We start from the raw sequence: 18,130 nt of genomic DNA, 5'->3' as shown, positions 1-18,130 counted from the left end.
GTAAGGGTAAGTGTGTGTGTGGGTGGGGGGGTTCGGTCAGTTTCCTCCATCCTTTGCCTCCAGCCCCACAAAGGACTAGAGCCAGACACGTGGGCTGGCGTGAAGAGGCGGAGGTTACACTAAGGCGGAGGTGCAAATGGATGGGGGCGGGGTCTGATCTGCATGGACGGCGCGCGGCCACCAATCCGGACAGGCAGAGCGACAGCCCGCGCGCCTTTTGGGGGCGGACTGACAGCTCCGGCGCCCAATGGAATGCGGGTCCTGCGGACGGCAGGGGCGGGACAACGCCGGGCGCTGCCCCCGGGATTCGAGCCGGCTTGCGGGCGCTGCCAGTCTCCGGCGGCGGCGTCCGGCGCGCGGGCGGCCTGCTGGGCGGGCTGAGGACGAGCGACGTGCGGGTGAGGCGGAGAGAGAGAGAGAGAGAAAGAGAGAGAGAGACGAAACCGAGGAGCCACCGCGGCGACAGGTACCGGCGCCAGGGCCTCAGGGATTGGGCGGGCGGCCGCGGCGCCCCGGGAGCCGAATCCCCTCCTTCGCGGTCCGGCCAACGCCGCCGCGCCAGCTCCCCGCCCCCTCGCGCGGCTCCCCAGCCCGGGAGCGGCGCATCCGGGCGAGCCGGGCCGGGGAAGCCTCGAGGCCAGCGCGGCGGAGGCCCCCAGCCCCAGTGCGATGCCCGCCCAGGGAGGCGCGGGGCTGGGCGGCCGCTGCAGCCGCTCCCCGCCCGCCCGCCCGCCCGCCCGCCGCGCTCCTCTCCCGGAGGCGAGGCCGGTCGCGCCCGCTCGGTTTCACCCGGCTTTTGTTTCCCGCCCGGGTTGACAGGTCCCGGCTCCGGCGCCCGGGGCAGGCGACGGGACCCGCGCTGAGCCGCCGCAGCCGCAGCCGCGGGCGAGAGAGAAACTTCGCCTACGGGGCCCGGGCGGCGGGAGACGCGGAGCCGGGGCGCGCGAAGCGCCTGGACGCCGAGGGCGCGATGGAGCCGCGCTCACCTGGCGGGGCCGCGGAGGGCGCGGATAACGGAGTGGCCGGCGGCGGCTCGCCTCGCGGGAGGACTGCACTCCCGGGGCGGCGGCGGCGGGGGCGCGTTTCCCGCCGTCACCTGCCGCTCGGGGACAAGTGACTGGGAACAGCATCTCCCGCTCGGGCGCTGTTGGAGGGTGCCCGTGGCAGCAGCGCCCTTTCTAACAGGTGATTATTCTCATGCCACCTGAAAGCCAATGAGAAGTTGTGCTGGGGTTCCTTATTCAATCTGCTCCTGGGACAGTATAACGCCTGACCCTCGGTGATGTCTGAGGTGTGCTGGCGACAGTGTAAGAGTCAAACCCAGTGCTGATTATTAAAAAATGTAAGAGGGTGGGGGTCAGCGTCTAAATGAACCTCTTTCGATTGATGAGCCAGGAGGAACATTTTTAGAGTCATTTTTAAAAATCGGTTTCTGCAGGGGTGGCGAAAGCCTAGTTGATAAGGTACAAGTTGTAAATGGAGAACGCAGAGCTCGAGATTCCCTTCCGTGAGTCGGGACAGCGTGTACAACGTTTGGCCGCCATTCAGTGAATTCTGCATGGAGCAGTTGGAGCTCGTGGTTTTGGATTTACTTTGCAGGAGTGTGTTTTCCAATGGAATCAGGCTTAGCATTGAATGGGAGCTTTCTTCGCTTCTCTGAGGGTAGACAGGAGTGTTTATATTGATTGTCTTCTCATTCTGTTACATTGTGGACCGGGGAAAAGTTAAGGCAACATTTTGGTGAAGTATTTTTAATACTCCATGGGAATTCTACCGTGCTCCCTCCCCAACCCCCAAAGAGTTTTTAATTTAGAATTAGGGTAGCTTTTTCTCTTGCCATTTGAATCAAAATTCAATTATAGACTTAAAAAATTATGATTCCTGTGGGAAATTTTATTTGTCGTACTTTCACTTAGCATTTTCTGTTTGACTCTTCCAACTGCCCTCCATTTAACAATCTACAGTTTCTGCCCTAACCAATTTAGGACATCTACAGAAAAGATATATTTAAAAATGATATGTAATAATTATTTTAAAAATACATATTTTAAATGAGTGTTATTAATAACATTCATTTGTGAGAGACATGACTTAGTTTACTCATTTTTTTTTCCTAATGTGTCTTGTTTTATATGTCTTTTGGATATAGTTTACACTTAATGTGCGTTTAACTTCTTAAGAACAAAATTACAATATTTAGTTGTTACTTTATTAGTGTTTCATTGAATGGTAATTTTACTTAGCTGATTAGTAACACTATTTAAAGCTGACCTCTAAGGCTAGTTGTGACTATTTGGGATTTTAAAAAAGTAATCAAAGATGGTCTTTGTAAAATGTTTTATTTCTCTAAAACAACTGGCTTATATGTTACGAGGGTTTTATTTTTTTGTCTTTCCAACATTAAACAAAATAAGTATGTTTCTGAATAATGTTTTTAGTTTTGGGAATTTTAGGTGAATGGCTTTTTAAAAACTTAACCAGTTAGGTATGAAAAAATTTAAAAATATTGGATTAGACAACTAATTAAATCTTAAATTTTCTGTTTATCCTTGGATTGGAAAAGAATACCTATCTTGGGTTAATTTTAGTTTCCTAGAGTTTTCTTAGGTTAGACGAATTAGACTAGAGAAGAAAGAACATCCTCTTTAGCTGTAGAAGTTACTGTTATTAAAAGCTGGGTTGGCTTTTTGACCCTTACTGAGGGTAGATTGATTGAACAGTGGCTTGTATTCATGTAGCATGGGGTTTTTTCTATATAAGTAGTTGTAAGGAATCACATAAGATTGGAAAGTATATTAATTTTACTACTATGGGTAATTAAGTTTAATAATCTTTATTCTACGATGCTTAAATATACCACAAATAAATTTTTAAAATTTCAGTTTTATATACACAAAAGCATATTTTAGGAACTTGAGCTATAAAAATATCTTTTATAATTAAAAGCCAATTTTCAAATTCCTGTTTTTAGATATTTTAATTACTGATTTTTGTTCACTTTAACTTGTAGTAGACTGTATCAAAATTATCAACCACATTTCAGTTTCAAAGTTAAGCATAAATTGAATTCTCACATCTACACAGTAAACGTTGGGAATGTTTGTAGGTCATTTACCTTCAGATGTGGCTCCTTTTGAGTTTGGGGGTGGGCAAATATTTTTGAATGAATAAAGCCACACACACAAAAAAACAAGAACGTGTTAAAACAGCTAAATTTGAGGATAAACCAAATGATACTGTTAAAGATTGCTTTATTTAGTATGCATGTTAATACCTGACATTAGGAATAGCCACTGTAGGCTTCTAATATGTGTAATTTTTGCAATTCCTAAAGAAGTATCTATATTGTACATATTTTGGTGCACTAAATTCTGTAATTATGTAATGCTGAACAATTAAAATATATTTTATAATTTTGAAACTATTTGAGCTTTCTAATCTAGCTGATTAGTAATTAGATTTTTTTTCATTATTTTACATTTCTAAATTTTTCTACAGTACTTTTTAAATTTCTGATACTAGTCCCCTAAAATATAAAAAAAATTGCATCTTTACTCATCGGAGACTGACTTGACATTGGTATCTAAATCACGTAACTATTCATTAATTTTTTTTAGAGACAGGAAGGGAGAGAAATGAGAAGCATCAATTCCTAGTTGCAGCACTTTAGTTGTTTGCTGATTGCTTTCTTACATGTGCCTTGATCGGAGGGGGCTCCACCCAAGCCGGTGACCTTGGGCTCAAGCCAGCAACCTTGGGCCTCAAGCCAGCGACCCTGCACTCAAGCAGTGACCTCAGGGTTTCGAACCTGGGACCTCAGAGTCCCAAGTTAACACTCCATCCATTGCACCATCACCAATCAGGCACAAATCACATAACTATTGATTTAAAAACAGTAGCCACTTAAATGTGATTTAATTTGCAAATAAAATGTTTGTTTATTGTGTAAAAGACAGTTCTGCCAAATGAGACAGGTTGGGATAAATTTATAGTAGAACCTATGTACCTAATTGTAACCATAATCTGTGTAGCCCACAGGTTGTTAAGGATATGTTAGCAGTATTTGAAACACTGAAATTCAAGTACTGAAAATAATTGGTACCTTGTAGTTATGAGAATTGACCTGCATGCTGCTGAAACTTAAACATATAAAACTGTAGTCTTCAAAGGGGCAAGTTCATTTTATGTTTAATTTAGTATTTCATTGTCATTTTTGGGAAACCTCTAGCTAATGCGAGTCACCAGAGGGACTGTGGAGTCTACACATTTGGTATATCTGTTTTCTACCCTTGATCTGTAACAAAAACACTTTAAACATAAGAATACAATTTTATTTTAGTTCTCAAACAAATCAGGCGAAAGATACTGAAATTAAGTTGTGAATTGTAACTGTTTGCAGCTGCTGTCATTTTTTTAACACTTAGTTAATCAAGGCAGTTATTAGAAAAATGAAAATGATGTATTTTCAGAGTGAAAGAATGGGTTTTGAAGTAAACAGTTTCACATCTGTGAAAGTTAGGAAACATCCACATACTAAGATTTTTTTTTTTAAGATTAAAAATTAAATACAATTTTATGTTTAAAGTTTTTTTGATTGGAGAGAAAGAAAGAAACATCATTTTGTTGGTCCACTTATTTTATGCATTCACTGGTTGATTCCTTTGTGTGCCCTGACCGGGTATTGAACCCACAATCTCGGCATATCAGGACGATGCTCTAACCAACTGAGCTACCTGGCCAGGGCCTAAATTGTATGTTTTTGAAATTGCTCATGTTTTGGAAGAAGAAGTAAAAGGTAAAGAAAGATCAGAGACTGGAAGAGAGTCGGCACTCGCCCCTCCCGTTTTGTAATTGGAAACCCTTCCTAAAACAGGCAGTGGTTCATTCTAGAATCATCTGTAATGTTCTGCCTCCATCTTGGCAATTTATAGATGATGTTAAAGGAGGAGCCACTCCTAGTGCCCTGAAAATGACCATCTGATGGTTAGATGCAGGGTTGGGAATTTCGGTTGGATCTCTTCAAAAATAAGATGTGTGTGTGTGTGCATGTTTTTTAGTGTTTCTCTTCTGTCTCTGGAAATTAACCTTCTCTGCTGTTAGCTGCAAATTACACACTGGAATTTGAAAGTCATAATACCTCTATCACAGATTCAGCGCTGCAGCGAATTACTTTTTAGGAGTGGAGAAAATACATTCTGAATGAGGATAAAATAGTCTTTACCCATGTTATGTATTAAGCAATGGAATTATTTCCATGTTTTACTTTTTTAAAAAGCAAGACAATAAAATCTTGTAATCTTAACACATTTTTAGATTTTGCCCCTCCCTTAAAAATTATTACATGGTGGATGATGATAATGTTTCATGTTTTGACATTCTAGTTTGGGAAGGGGATTTATGAGAAGAAGGTATTTCACTGAAGCAGAACAGGGTAAGAAACTTGTTTTTCTTTTGAATTATTCTTAGGTTAATACATAATACTTATTAAGAAAAATTGAGATGTTTATCTTTTCCAGCTTAAATTTTTACTAAGAACTTTATAAATTCTTTTAATATATCTTCATTGCTCCTAGGTGGACTTCTCAGAATCTATTCATTTCCATATGCAGATGTGTGGGTGTATGTACAGTTGACCCTTGAACAACACAGAGGTCAGGGTGCCCACCCTCCGCCCCAGCTGAAAATCCCCGCATATCTTTTGGCTGTGCCAAAACTTGACCGTAGTTCGTTCTCCTCTGTGGGTTTGTGTCCATGGATTTAACCAACTGCAGATCTAAAACTGTATTTTCAATCTGTGGTTGGTAATCTGCAGATGTGGAGGGCCAGCTGTAGTAATAACCTGCCTTTGCTTTACCAGTAACATAGTTTATTAACACTTATGTTCTGTGGTTTGTATTATGTACTGTATTCTTACAGCAGAGTAAGCTAGAGAAAAGAAAATGTTATTTAGGAAATCATAAGGAAGAGAAAATACATTTAATGTATTTTTGAAAAAAATGCACATATTAGTGAACCTGCATAGTTCACATCTGTGTGTTGAAGGGAAGGGTCAATGGTATATAGACACATACAGGTAGATACACAGGTAGATAAATAAAATTTCTATTTTTTTGCATTTTATATATATAACTTCATATATTTACTATATGTATGTGTGCATATACAAATCAACTCATTTACCTATCTATATTATATGACTTCCTAGGTGTATTTATATGTGAATCTCTCCCCCCCTTTTTAAATGAAATCTTACGGCCCCTAGAGGAATAAAGTACATACCTACAAAAAGACTGAAACAAAATGTTCATAGCAGCTTTTCATAATAGGAATGAATTACTGATTCACACAGAAAATACATGAAACTAAGAAATATTATTCCGAGCAAGAGAAGCCAGGCACGTGAATGTACCAAATGATGAATAAAATGATGTATAAAAAATACAAGAGGTTGCCCTTCGGATAAAGAAAGAGGAAGGGAGAGAGAGACAGGAACATTGATCTGTTCCTGTGTGTGCCCCCACCAGGGATCGAACCGAGCTGTCAAGCCAGGGCCAAAAAAGAAAAAAAAAAAGAAAAATTCTTTAAAAAAAAAATGCAAGAGGTAAGACTTAGCTATGGTGATAGAAATCAGGCCTTGGTTTCTGAGTACTGTGGTTAATTGGAAAAAGGCAAAAGGGAACCTTGTAGGGAAATGGAAATATTCTACAGTTTGATTTGGGTGATGGTAATTCAAGTGTACACTTTTGGTAACTTTATTTTTATATAATTTTTTTTTTTTTTTTTAATTATTTTATTTATTCATTTTTAGAGAGGAGAGAGAGAGGGAGAGAGAGAGACAGGAGAGAGAGACAGAGAGAGAAAGGGGGGAGGAGCTGGAAGCATCAACTCCCATATGTGCCTTGACCAGGCAAGCTCAGGGTTTCGAACCGGCGACCTCAGCATTTCCAGGTCGACGCTTTATCCACTGTGCCACCACAGGTCAGGCCAAGGTATAATTTTTAACTTACAGAAAATTGCAAGATTAGTACAAGGACTATCCAGATTCACCAGTTGTTGGTGTATACATTTGTTCAGGTTATTAAACTGAGTACGTACGCCTGACCTGTGGTGGCGCAGTGGATAAAGCGTTGACCTGAAAATGCTGAGGTCACTGGTTCGAAACCCTGGGCTTGCCTGGTCAAGGCACATATGGGAGTTGATGCTTCCAGCTCCTTCCCCCTTCTTTCTCTCTCTGTCTCTCTCTCCCTCTCTGTTTCTCTTTCTCCCCCCAAAAAAAAGAAAAAAGAAAAAAAAAACTTTCCTTTAAACTGAGTACGTACAATGGGTGCATCTAACGAATTGTAACTTTTACCTTAGTAAGGAAAAAAAAGCTACAAAATTATGCTGAAGAGTAGAGGATGATCTTTTATTTGTCAGATGCGGAATACCGCTATTCAGAATCAATGAGAACGAGAAGCACTGACAGTCTGTGGTCTCTACGCACATATGCGTTCATGCCGCTCCTCTCTGAAGTGCTGCCTGCCGTGTTTGTGTCAGAAGAAACAGGACACTGAAAATGACTCAAGGCGGAGCTGCCAGCAAGGAAACCCCACTTTGCTCTGTTACTCTGTGCGTGTCACCTATGGGATGAGGCTGATACCTAGTGATGGCTTTCTGGGAACCAAACCTGCTGACTATTCCTGTTAAAAGTGTGCACACCTACAGTGTGCTCGGTTTTGCACAGACACGTACAGTCTTTACCATACAGACGGGAGGCAAGCCCGTGTTGTCCTTTTTGCGTGGTGCTGTTTATCACAGGGAGGAAAGATGGGGCTGGCAGCAGTCTACCGGAAGTGTCGTGCTGGTCCGAGAAAGAGTTAACCAGCCTGAGGTTGTAAGAAGATTGTAGACCTAATGATTATGGCTCTATTATCTTCCTACAACCTCAGGGTAGTTAACTCTTTCCTGGGCCGGCACCTGAAAACCACTAACTATTCTCCATCGCTGGTAAGTGAAATTTGCTGTTCTTTCTATTAATTTTAGTGCTTCTGTAGTCTCAACAGAGTAGTTTTATTTAAATTATTACATCAGTTTAAATCATAGTTTAGGCTATAATTGTTTTTTAAAAAGTCAACCATTTCTTCTCTATTACAGAATTTTAAGTGTGTTCACAGTTTAGGATTAGATATGATTTATAGATAGTGGTTCATTTTATTTTAATTTGTAATTATTTATTTTGTATCTGCATAAGAGCGTTTTTTATTTGGTTATTTCCTAGAGTGGAGGATGTTTGAAATGATTGGAGGTCTAACGAGCGTTGACGCAGGGGATAAACATCTGTTCTGACTTTACTAACCAGAACCATACATTTATGTGGCCTGTGTATTCTTCTTCAACATACATATAAGTTTAGTGAGGGGAAAGATGACAAATGTCCAACATCAGCCAACGTGGATAAAATGACAGACTTTTCCCGGTTAATGAGTATGTTCGTGTTCCCCTAAAATGAGGGGTCTCCCCCCTCCCGTACCCACTACACTTCATTAGTTTATTTTTTTTAAAAGATTAATTCACTTTATTTATTCATTTATTTATTTTTACAGAGGCAGAGAGAGAGTCAGACGGACAGGAACAGAGAGAGATGAGAAGCATCAATCATTAGTTTTTCGTTGCGACACCTTAGTTGTTCATTGACCGCTTTCTCATATGTGCCTTGACTGTGGGGCTACAGCAGACCAAGTAACCCCTTACTCAAGCCAGTGACCTTGGGTCTAAGCTAGTGAGCTTTTTGCTCAAACCAGATGAGCCCGCGCTCAAGCTGGCAACCTCGGGGTCTCGAACCTGGGTCCTCTGCATCCTAGTCCAACGCTCTATCCACTACACCACCACCTGGTCAGGCTTCATTAGTTTATTGAGAACAAAGTTTTTTTTGTTGTTGTTTTGTTTTTGTTTTGGTATTTTTCTGAAGCTGGAAACGGAGAGAGACAGACAGACTACCGCATGCGCCTGACCGGGATCCACCCGGCACACCCACCAGGGGGTGATGCTCTGCCCACCAGGGGCGATGCTCTGCCCCTCCAGGGCGTTGCTCTGTTGCAACCAGAGCCACTCTAGCACCTGGGGCAGAGGCCAAGGAGCCATCCCCAGCGCCCGGGCCATCCTTGCTCCAATGGAGCCTCGCTGTGGGAGGGGAAGAGAGAGACAGAGAGGAAGGAGAGGGGGAGGGGTGGAGAAGCAGATGGGCGCTTCTCCTGTGTGCCCTGGCCGGGAATTGAACCCGGGACTTCTGCACGCCAGGCCGACGCTCTACCACTGAGCCAACCGGCCAGGGCCTGAGAAGTTTTTATTTCTTAGACTTTTCCTTTGTGTTGTCAGGCCTTAACTGACTTGAATTTAACAACTATCTTAGGTAGCCTTTTGTAGCTTTTTTGTTCTGGGCGCTTTCCCCTCTAAGAACTGGAGAGAACTGTGTAATGAACCTCCACGCACCTATTCTCCGATTGACTCACCCCCAGAGTCTTAGGGTGTGTGCTGTTCTTAACTGTTAGATTGGTGCGCCATATTTTCCCTCAGTTTTCCCCAGAAGTTTTATTAATAAGTAGAGAAACTTGAAAAGCAGTATATTTTAGCTCAGAGACTTGACTTTGGACAAATATTAATTATGAAATAATTTTTATCCTTAGCTTTCTGTCAATTCATAACCTGGGAGAGAAAGCCTCATTGATTAGCTTTCATTTAGAATCAGTCCAAATATTCTATATCTGTGGAACGAAGTGCTGTTCATGGGGAAAGTTCTCTACGCAGTGTGGTGTCTGAGGAATGCTACTGACCAGATGTTTTCCTGTTACCTTCTCTGTCTCTTAAAACTCAGTCATTGCTGTGCTTTTTAGGTCTCAACTCGATATCTTCTGCCTGAATTTGAGGTCTTCCAAATTTGAGGCTCAGAATTCCACCTATATCTTGAAACTAAATGTGCTTAAATATCATCTCTAGCAGCTGCACACCCAAACACCAGCCACCCCCCCCCTCCTGACTTTTCCTCTTTAGCTGTTAATGACTCCATTGTCCTTACTGGTCATTTGTTACTCTTCCTTTAATTCTTAAGCTCATTGAGTCACTAAATCTCTTTGTTTCTAACTTTAAAATGTCTCTGTATCTTTTTGTCCTTTTCATTTCTACTGTGTCCTAATTTGGTTAACATGTTAAAGCAGGAAATTATTCCTAGCTTTTAATGAACTTCTTACATATCAAAATTAAGCCAGTTTTCTAAAGTAAAATAGGACATTTTCTTTTCTTTTTTTCTTCCTTTTTTTTAAGTGACAGGAGAGAAGAAATACTCCTGCATGTGCCCTGAAAGGGATCTACCTGGCAACCCGGACTGGGAGGATCTACCCGGCAACCCGTCTGGGGCGGATGCTTGAATCAACCGAGCTATTTTTAGTTCCTGGGGCCGAATAGCCAAGCTATTCCCAGAACCCAGGGCCAATGCTTAAACCAGTCAAGCCACTGACTGCTGCAGGAAGGGAAGAGGGAGAGGAGGGCAAGGGAGGGGGAGAGAAGTATATGGTTGCTTCTCTTGTGTGCCCTGACCGAGAATTGGACCTAGGTTGTCCATATGTAGGGTGGATGCTCTAGCCATTGAGCAAACCAGCCAGGACCAAATAGGGCATTTCTTCCCTGCCAGAAAAGGCTTCCATCACCTTCCAGGCAAAGATATCCTGTTTAAAACCTAGGTAATTGTTATATTTAAACCAAGGTAATGTAGAGAGTAGTTCCCCTTATCTGCAGGGGTTTTGTTCCAAGACCCCCAAGAGATACTTGAAACCATGGATAGTATTGGCTCCTATGTATACTATGTTTTTTTCCTATAAATACATACATGACCAAGTTTAATTTATAAATTAAGCGCAGTAGAGATTAACAACAACTAATAATAAAATAGAACAATTATAGCTATACTGTAGTAAAAGTTATGTGAATGTGGTCTCAAAAATTTTTTTGAAACTTGTATGTATATATTTTTTAATGTTTATTGATTTTGGAGAGAGAAAGGGGAGACATAACACTGATCAGTTCCTGTCTGTGTCCTGACCGGGGATCAAACTGGCAACCTCTGCGCTCCGGGACGGTGCTCTAACCAACCCAAAGCTATCCTGCCCAGGCTCAAAATATCTTATTGTAGTGTCCTCATCTTTTGACTTAAATGAAGCACTTTATAGCTTCTCTTTGCCATACCTGAATTGCCAGCATTGCTGCGATTGTGCTTTGGGCCTTTATGAAGTACAAGAAGCATGAGCACTGCCGGACCTGGACAGCTGCCAGTGTGCGGGGAGCGTGCCCAGCATGGATAAGCGGAACAGAGTGCCGATTAACATGGGGGGGGGGGATGGAGCACGTGGGGTGAGATTTCATTGTGATGCTCAGAACGGTGTGCAGTTTAAAATCTGAATTGTAGCCTGACCAGGTAGTGGTGCAGTGGATAGAGTGTCGGACTGGAATGCAGAGGACCCAGGTTTGAGACCCTGAGGTCGCCATCTTGAGCACGCTCATCTGGTTTGAGCAAAAGCTCACCAGCTTGGATCCAAGGTCACCGGCTTGAGCAAGGGGTTACTCAGTCTGCTGAAGGCCCGCGGTCAAGGCACATGTGAGAAAGCAATGAACAACTAAGATGTCACAACGTGCAACGAAAAACTAATGATTGATGCTTCTTATCTCTTTGTTCCTGTCTGTCTGTCCCTGTCTATCCCTCTCTCTGACTCTCTCTCTGTCTCTGTAGAAAAAAGAAACAAAAAACCTATGAATTGTTTGTTTCTGGAACTTTCCACTTATTGGGGTAACAAACCGCCGAAAGCAAAACCGTAGAGAGAGGGGTAGTCCTGTAGCCGATTTCCAGGCCCCTCAGCTCAGATACACTGGTGAGCAGTGACTGGCAGGGCCCACAGTTCATTGAGGAATACAAGCTGTATATAAGCTATAGACTTTGTCAGATCAAAGAAACGACCCAGGATAAGTTTCTTTTCGCCCAGAATACCTGCAAGTGCTGTACAGTGGGGGAAATACTGAGATTGTACAGTAGAATGCATTTTCCGGACTTCCTAATGTATACATGGCTACACTTACAGGTCTGTTGGTTTACCTTAAAACTCTTCTCCTGTCTCTTGTCCCATTATTTCTTGGCCAAGATAGTTCCTGTCACAAAGGTATCTTTGCTGTAAGTGACACGATACTCTATATTATTACTTCGCCTTTTCTTTACAGGCTCCTGGAACCAACACTCGTTAGAAAGATAGGAGACCAAGGTTTGTTGGGAGAAAACGGGGAAATAAGAGATATCCATTGTACTTGCCATTAGAAGTCATCAGGCCTCCAGGGGTTCGGGCCTGGTTCCTTTCCAGAGGGATGCTAGTTTATGAACTTGGCTTGCTTTTGGTCAGCTGATGGAGATCTTTCATCTTTCTGCTCTTCTGGGAAATGTTTGCATTTCTTCCTGGTAGGAACAAAGATCCAATTTAAGGTTACTGACTTAAGGAATAAGATAATTATCTTATTGTTTTAGGTAATCCAGAATATTTGATATTCTCTTCTGTGGAAACTAGAAATAATATGGGGATTCTGAGTTGCTTGTGCAGAAATTAATTTAATGGTTATTAAGAGTGGAAAATGGAGGAAAAAAAACCCACACTGTTTCCCAGAAGCCTAGTATGGTAGAAATAGACATTGGGATGAGATTCAGGAGTGTTGCTACTAAGTAACTATCTGATCTTGGGCAAGGTAAAGTTATTTAACCTTTCTGAACCTCGTTTTAATTGTAACATGAGTGGGTTGGATTAGAAAGGATTTTAAGGGCTCTTCGCAGCTCAAACATTCTAAAATGAGTGTTTTCTCAGGGGAAAAAACCTATGTTAGATACTGTTTGTAATTAATGATTTTTCAGTGGCTGTTTTATATACATATTTTTTTTACTAGAGCAGGGGGGTCGGAACCTTTTTGGCTGAGAGAGCCATGAAATCACATATTTTAAATTGTAATTCTGTAAGAGCCATACAAAGACCCGTGTATGTTAGGCATTATCCAGTAAAAATTTGGTGTTGTCCCAGAGGACAGCTGTGATTGGCTCCAGCCACCCGCAACTATGAACATGAGCGGTAGGAAATGGATTGTTAATACGTGAGAATGTTTTATATTTTTAACGTTATGATTTTTTTATTAAAGATTTGTCTGCTAGTCAGATGCAGCCATCAAAAGAGCCACATCTGGCTCGTGAGCCATAGGTTCCTGACCCCTGGACTAGAGGATAGGAAAAGAAATAATCAAAGGAGTCAGTGTTCATCAGTGGATGAGGTTTTAGTGTGTTCTATTATCTCAACTGAATTTATTCTGGACTCTTACTTTCACCTTTAATTTGTGTCCATTTTCCTGCCTTTCTCTTTCTTTTTAATCATCTTTACTTGACAGTGTGACTTTTATATCCTTCTTTTTATTGCTTCTCTTTGCTATTGCTTTTTTTTCTTTTCCCTACCGGTCCTTCATTGCCCATATTTCATTATTGGCATGGAATTCTTCAATTAGACCAGTGGTCCCCAAACTATGGCCCGTGGGCCACATGTGGCCCCCTGAGGCCATTTATACGCCCCCCCCCCCCCCGCTGCAGTTCCAGAAGGGGCACCTCTTTCATTGGTGGTCAGTGAGAGGAGCATAGTTCCCACTGAAATACTGGTCAGTTTGTTGATTTAAATTTACTTGTTCTTTATTTTAAATATTGTATTTGTTCTCGTTTTGTTTTTTTACTTTAAAATAAGATATGTGGCCCTGGCCGGTTGGCTCAGTGGTAGAGCGTCGGCCTGGCGTGCAGGAGTACCGGGTTCGATTCCCGACCGGAGCACACAGGAGAGGCGCCCATCTGCTTCTCCACCCCTCCCCCTCTCCTTCCTCTCTGTCTCTCTCTTCCCCTCCTGCAGCCAAGGCTCCATTGGAGCAGAGTTGGCCCAGGCGCTGAGGATGGCTCTGTGGCCTCTGCCTCAGGCGCTAGAATGGCTCTGGTTGCAACAGAGCAATGCCCCAGATGGGCAGAGCATCGCCCCCTGGTGGGCATGCCAGGTGGATCCCAGTGGGGCGCATGCGGGAGTCTGTCTGACTGCCTCCCCGTTTCCAACTTCAGACAAATACAAAAAAAAAAAAAAAAAAAAAGATATGTGCAGTGTGCATAAGGATTTGTTCATAGTTTTTTTTATTTATTTATTTTTTTATTTTTTACAGAGGCAGAGATAGACAGGGACAGACAGACAGGAACAGAGAGAGATGAGAAGCATCAATCATCAGTTTCTCGTTGCGCGTTGCGACTTCTTAGTTGTTCGTTGATTGCTTTCTCACATGTGCCTTAACCGCGGGCCTTCAGCAGACCGAGTAACCCCCTGCTGGAGCCAGCGACCTTGGGTTTAAGCTGGTGAGCTCTTTGCTCAAGCCAGATGAGCCCGCGCTCAAGCTGGCGACCTTGGGGTCTCGAACCTGGGTCCTTCCGCATCCCAGTCCGACGCTCTATCCACTGCGCCACCACCTGGTCAGGCTGTTCATAGTTTTTTTTATAGTCTGGCCCTCCAGCAGTCTGAGGATAGTGAACTGGCCCCTGTGTAAAAAGTTTGGGGACCCCTGAGGTAGACCCTTGAATCTGATCTGTCACTGAATTGAATTTAGACAGCCTAGTAGTTGTTAGGATTCATGGGCCCTCTGTTCTGTGATACAGAGTAGAACGATGAATCCTGCATAAAGGGAGTAGGGAGCTGAACAGAGAAGGAATGGTGCAGAAGAGAGTTTTCCAAGGATTTCTTTGATATTTTGATTGAAGATATATTTTAAAATATTTAAGTTTTGATGGTAGTGACTCTGCCAATGATATCAAAGTTTGGTCTTAAAGGCTTAATGGGTTGTGAGTTTTCTTGACCAGCTTGTGCCTTACCTCTGATTCGGACTCCTTAACCAACGGAAAGCTGCAGTCAGAGCAAGCTGAACTGAATTGTTAGGGCCAGTTCCTCAAGGTGTTGGTGGTAGATGGAGATAGAGTATGGCATACACTCTTTTTTTAAAAAAAGTTTTATTGATTGATTTCAGGAAAGGAAAGGAGAGAGAGAGAGAGAGAGAGAAACATCAATCTGTTTCCATATGTGCCCTGATGGGGTATTGAACCAGCAACCTCTGTGTATTGAGACGATGCTCTAACCAACCGAGCTACCCAGCCAGGGCGGCACAGACTCTTTAAGAAAGACTGTCACTACTTCTCTGTGATATTGGACAAGCTATTTAGCTTTTCTAAGCCTCTGTTTCCTTTAATACTGGGGAGGGGCAGTATTAATACCTACCTCAGGGTTGTTGTGAGAATTAAATAATACATCTGAAGGACTTAGTCCGGTGCCTGGTATATGTCTTTGAGCCTGGTATACTTCTTCAATAAGTATAAAGTGCTGTTATAATAAGCACTTCAGTGTTCCAGATAGTAAGTTCTGTTAGGTTCTCATTAGTGTTGTTACGGAGTAAGTAGACAACATAGATCCTGTTCTTAGAAAAGATAAAACAAATGCACAAAAGAGAAATAACCTAGGTTCCATGGTAAGTGGCAAATGTTTACTTAGAGACTCAGAAGGCAGGAGCAACTGCTAATAAGCACGTGAAAACTTATGGAAGGTGACAGAACTTGATCGACCCGAGCTTTGAAGGAATACTTACCAAGTTACAGGCTCCTTGAAGCCAGACTACCTGTGTTGGAATCTTGGCTTTGCTACTGTGTAACCTTAAGCAATTTATTTAACCTCCCTCCTAGGATTGTTGAGAGAATTAAATGAGTTAATACATGTCAAGCACTTAGAATATGCCTTAAACATGTTTAGAATATGTTAAGTTACTATTAATCTGAGAGAAGGGAACATACATACATATAGAACATTGACTGTTAATGAAGGGGGTACAACCCTAGGTTTGTTTGAAATGATGAAGCCAAATTGGCTGGAGGGAATAACCTGTTAGAAAAGAGTGGGTGGTTATGTCAGGGCAGAACTATGAATGATTAAGCCAGGGAGTATGACATCTTTTCCATATGTACCGAGGCAACTTTGGGAGGATTGCTCGGGTGATTTTTTGAAGCATTCTTGTGTGTTAAAGATAACATTTCTTAGTCTGTATCTTTAACATTTCTCACTCTCTCCCCTGACTTCAATATAACTGACACTTTTTTCAAACTAATTTTGACAATGAAGCTCGTGATCTTCTTTCCTGAACTGTTACTCGATTTCTTTTCCCCAGTGTAGTGGGTTTCTGCTCCTGTTTTTCTCTCTGTGCTTAAACACACCAGTCTAGATTCTAAATCACCAAAACCTTAAAACGGGAAGGGCCGTGGAGAGGAAGGGAGGAAAATATCCTTCTGGGCAGCCATCTTGTTTTACAGATGAGGACCTGAGTTCCAGAGGAAGTAACGTCACGTGCTCAAGAGCCACAGTTAATTAGTGAGCGGACCTATGTCTTCCTGAACGAAGGCTGTTTTTTTATGTCATCCTAGTGGGATTCGCAACCACTCGGGTGGGAATTACAGTAGTGCTACCATAAATTTTTCTACTGTTACTAAACACGAAGATAAAAAGTAGTGTTACTACCAGGAATAATGGGACAATAATTCATTGCCTTGACCGTGGGCCTTCAGCAGACCAAGTAACCCCTTGCTTGAGCCAGTGACCTTGGGTCCAAGATGGTGAGCCTTGCTCAAACCAGATGAGCCCGCGCTCAAGCCGGTGACCTCTGGATCTCTAACCTGGGTCCTCTGCATCCCAGTCCGAAGCTCCATCCACTGTGCCACCGTCTCGTCAGGCTAATTCACCCTTCTTAATGAGAAGCCCATTATTACATTTCTTGAACAGGCATTACTCTTGTTTAAGTAACATTTAAAACCAAGACTCCAAAATTTGCTTTAAGAAGAAAAGATTTCTTTCTTTCATTTTTAGATACTGTAATAGTGCCATAAACATCAATAGATTCTCAAAGTGTACTTTTTGTTTGTTATGACTCTTACAAGAGTGATTAACAGGACAGTAAGGTTAGCATAAAAAATTGGAACGGTTGTATTTTGACTTCACAGCCCCTGACCTTATACTTTCATTACAGTAGTCTCTCAGCCTACATCTTCAGTCTCTTGCACTTGAATATACACCACACATAATGGTGAGAAACTTATTTAATAGCATCATTTCCTTATACATTGTTTTCCTACCTAGATGCAATGTGATGGAATACCTGTAAAGCCCTAAGCTTGGGATCTGGTTACTCTAGTTGCTCAGTAAATGCTCCCTTCCCTTTTTACAGAGCAGGTAATTTTTTCTTATATATAAGGTCAGTCCCTAATCACTAAGTCACTATAACAACAGGTTTCTTCCTTTAAAATGTATTGTTTTAATGTTGGCACGATGCTCCCTCCCCCATTCATTTTGAAAATTTGTGTGCTGTACAAATATTTTTTAGTCACATTAAGCATAATTTTATTGTGACATCATTTTACAACTGGTAATCATGTTCTGTATTCTTTCCCTTGATTAGAGAAGGGAATAGTGGCTGGAGTTACATAAAGATTCTCCCGACGTCTGCTCATCCTGCCATATTCCTGCACAGAAAATAGGCTCTGGACTAGAGTCATTTGTACTGAAATAGTAATTTTAAATGATTTTTAACCACTGTGAAGCTGAATTGTATAATCCACAAATATCTATACAAAAAAACCCCTAATCCCATGCTCTCAGTGCTTTGTAGCAGATCATTTATTTCTATTTCCCATGGCTTGGTTTCTTTTTTCTGTCTTCACTTTTCTGAAGAGAGAAGGGGATTTTATTTTCTTTTTATGATCTGTTACTGGTTTTGTACTTGAGTGATGACTTTTTATAACAGATTTTATTCTTTATACTATTAGGAGGGCAGAGAAATACCTCAAAATTAGATTTTGGATTTTTTTTTTTTTTGAGGGCCGAATTTGTATGTGTATATTTTTCTCTTAGCCCCATTCTTCATATAATATATAGGATGTTTTGTTTCTATTTTTAAAATACTTCCTTATATAGAATTGTTTTATTGTTGTTTTTAGGAAATCTGTTAAACTATATATTTATGAGTGGTTGCTAGCCTT

The 18,130-nt window shown here is 41.9% G+C and overlaps 1 protein-coding gene across 2 annotated transcripts in view; it reads left to right on the top strand.

Annotated features, from left to right (window-relative positions):
* Positions 1-310: 310 nt before the first annotated feature.
* Positions 311-18,130, top strand: part of FKBP5 (FKBP prolyl isomerase 5) — a 116,028-nt gene continuing 98,208 nt past the window's right edge. The window contains exon 1 of one of the 2 annotated variants that reach the window (XM_066234957.1): positions 311-466. The gene's annotated coding sequence lies outside the window, so the exon portion shown is untranslated. The remainder of the gene's footprint in view (positions 467-18,130) is intronic. The other variant, XM_066235036.1, reaches the window with a different exon arrangement.

The sequence above is a fragment of the Saccopteryx bilineata genome, chromosome 1 (genome assembly GCF_036850765.1).
Source record: "Saccopteryx bilineata isolate mSacBil1 chromosome 1, mSacBil1_pri_phased_curated, whole genome shotgun sequence".
In the NCBI taxonomy this organism is placed as follows: domain Eukaryota; kingdom Metazoa; phylum Chordata; class Mammalia; order Chiroptera; family Emballonuridae; genus Saccopteryx; species Saccopteryx bilineata.
Note: the sequence above shows the minus strand (reverse complement) of the source record. Positions and strands in the feature narration are given on the sequence as shown.